Source organism: Triticum aestivum, unplaced genomic scaffold, assembly GCF_018294505.1.
Source record: "Triticum aestivum cultivar Chinese Spring unplaced genomic scaffold, IWGSC CS RefSeq v2.1 scaffold75137, whole genome shotgun sequence".
Classification (NCBI taxonomy): Eukaryota; Viridiplantae; Streptophyta; class Magnoliopsida; order Poales; family Poaceae; genus Triticum; species Triticum aestivum.
This window is the reverse complement of record NW_025233013.1, coordinates 5,199-8,298: the sequence shown is the minus strand read 5'-3', so window position 1 is coordinate 8,298 and position 3,100 is coordinate 5,199. Positions and strand designations below refer to the sequence as shown.

General features: G+C 43.3%; 1 pseudogene; it reads right to left on the bottom strand.

Annotated features, from left to right (window-relative positions):
* Positions 1 to 710: 710 nt before the first annotated feature.
* Positions 711 to 2,749, bottom strand: LOC123175991 (disease resistance protein Pik-2-like; annotated as a pseudogene).
* Positions 2,750 to 3,100: the final 351 nt, after the last annotated feature.

Here is a 3,100-nt window from a genome sequence, read left to right as displayed (position 1 = left end):
GCTCAACTTATCCCCTTGTTTGTCCTTGTTCTTGGGTCTAGTTTTCCTGGGTATTATTTTCATTGTCGTGCGCTCAGACAAGCTTGAATTTGTACAAGGGCCTGCATCTTGATTGTTTGGCTCCTTGACTTGATTTCAGCTTATTTATAGTACAAGTCTGGTTAAGTTGAGCTAGTCTGGCAAACTAAGCAGCAATAACAATCAAAAGAACTTAGTTTGATTTCCCCATCAATTTTGAATCCGAAGCAGCACTGATAAATAAAATAAAAGTAGCAATAAGGGATATATATATATATATAGGTAAATCATGTATTTATAAATATATATGGGCAACTTGTGTTCTCGTGTATATACTCCTCAAATGAGTGGTGTAACAGGAGGAGCAAACAAGAAGTACCATTGCGTATCCACAACACACCTGATAGCAAATGCAATACCGGTAAGAACAATAACAAGAACTAACCAACTAACTCTGCCTGTGAATAAACAGATGAATCCTAAAGGTGGAATCGATGGGGAGCTGAATTTAGGAAATATACGTTTGTTGGAAACGAATAAATGAACGTCAAGAAAACAACAGCAGCCTAAACTGCTGGAATCTCTGCCTTTATTACACAACAATAATTCTTGTTTAACAAACCCAAGTCTTAAGCTGCCGTAGCTTTACAGGACAAGAAGCAAACGACACCACAACGGCGGTAGGGATAACAACCAATTGGCAACGACATCTTACAGAAAGAAGTAAACAGATCGAAAGGAAAGCTTCCAGAAACAACACTTGCGAAACAAATAATTAACCAAGCAAACCTCCTGTGAGCAAGCAGAGTGGCAAAACAGAGTGATCACTGGTATTGCACTGCAACCTTCATCTGATTTCCTGGGCGCTTCTCATTCAGTGTCTTTAGTTGCTCCATGGCACAGTCCAATGCTGGGTTGCCTTTCTGACCAGCGAGCTGCACCTCTTGAAGGCTTGCCAAATTCTTCATGCCTTGGACTCTGTTAAGCTCTCCTTTCCAAAAGCTCACACTGAGTGTCTCAAGCTCTGTCATTGTGTTTTCCTCAAACCGGACAGCTTCCATACTTTCAATGTTGAAGTTCAGGAACAGGTACTTGAGTGCCGGAAAGGTGTGGGCTGTTTGTGCAACCAGCTCTGTATCCTTGTAGCAGTTCGAGCCCAAGCGTAAGTACTTCAGCCTGGGCAGCTTACATATTGGGCCGAACAATTGGTCACCAACAAAGTATGTCCAAGCAATGACAAGCTCAACAAGATTATTCAGTGAGCTGATCCAGTTGGGCAATTTGTTAATGCCGGCACCAATCTTAAGATACTGGAGGAGCGCCGGTGGCATGTCGAGATCATGTAGAAAGTCCAATGTATCATTATCCCTACATACTTTACTACCAATGCTGAGCCACCGGAGGGAATACATCTTGCTCAGGGACCTGGCTAGCGTTCCCCTAACATCGTTATGATAAGGATTATCAGGATCCCTGATGTCCAAGGCTAACTCTCTCATTTTTTGTAGTTCACCGAGCTCTTTAGCAGCATCATAATCATTACCAAAAACTATTGTATTCACCATTCGTAGCGCCTTCATTCTACCCAGGCCCTTGCGTGCAATCCAACACTCTGTGTACTCTTTGTTGCTAATTTGCAGGTGCTCCAGTTTCTCTAGCTTTGACACAGTTTTGGGCAGATCTCTAAGGTCTGTCTCACGTACATCAAGGGTCTCCAAATTCTCTAGCCCACCGACTTCTGGAGGCAAATTAGTTATGTATGTACCTTTTAGGCCTAAAAACCTTAGCATGTACATCCGGCAGACATGTACCAAATGCTTGTCTTCCAGGCCCATGCAATCTTCCAGGTCAAGTACCCTGAGTAGGCTGAACTCGCCTAGACGATCAAGCACTTTTATGTGATTGAGGTCAAACACACTCAGTGATCGGACATGCTCCATCTTCATCTCCTTGATGGCATTCTTCCTACCATGGGATGTTGCAGTTTTGATGGATGCTACCTCTTCTCCACCATGGATGGACAGACGGCGAATTCTACCATACGACATCCCTTCATATGGGCCACCTACTAGGCTAATAAAGTTCTCATCCAGGGCTTTGGACACCATGACCTCATATACCATGTTATGTACCCGGCACGTCTCCACCTTTCCATCCCGCCAGCTGATTATATCATCGGCCCGATCAATCATGCTCCTTCTCACCAACGTCTGCTACCTCCATTAAGGTCAACCCCTGAATCTCAGCAACCAGTCCTTCTGCGATCCATCTCTTCAAGAGCCGATTCTTAACGATTACATAATCCTCCGGAAAAAAACTGAGATACATCATACAACCCTTGAGATAATGGTGCAGGTGGTTATAGCTGAGACTAATAATCTGCTTCATCCCCTCAAGGGTAGGGCGGCTCTCCATGTGAGTACCAATCGACTTGCGAACTCTCTCCCACATTTCTTTGCTCTCTGACGTTCTATAGCTCACCAAGAGGCCAGCAATGCTAATAATGGCCATTGGGAGCCCACAACACTTCTTTATAATTTTGTTCATTTCATCTTCCAGATCGTCGGGGCAAGAAGAATGATTAGGACCAAATATTCTGCCGAGGAACAACTCCTTGGCGTATTGCGAACTAAGGTTCTCGATCCAATAAATGCAATTTGTGCCTGATCCAGCATTGCTGCATGCTTCGGCAACACTCTCTAGCCGAGTGGTCACAATAATCCTGCTGCCGTTGTTGTTGTCTGGCAATTTCGATCTGATTGCGTCCCATGTTGCTACTGTCCATACATCATCAACCACAATGAGATACGTGGTTTTACATATGAATTCCATAGCTAATTAGAATGTGTGAAGTGCAAATGTTATGTTAATTATAAATTAGCTTAGTTACAGAAATTACAACCGCTTAGGGGCATCTCAAAAGACCTTAACGACATGATATCAAATATCTCTTTGGAGGCATGGGCTATCAATGTGGAGTTTCTTGTATAGATTTATATTATCACAATTGTCCAATTTTATGTGCACGTGCGTATTGCATTCTCTCCAACAAAAACCTGCAAGCGCCCAACACATTCAAGGA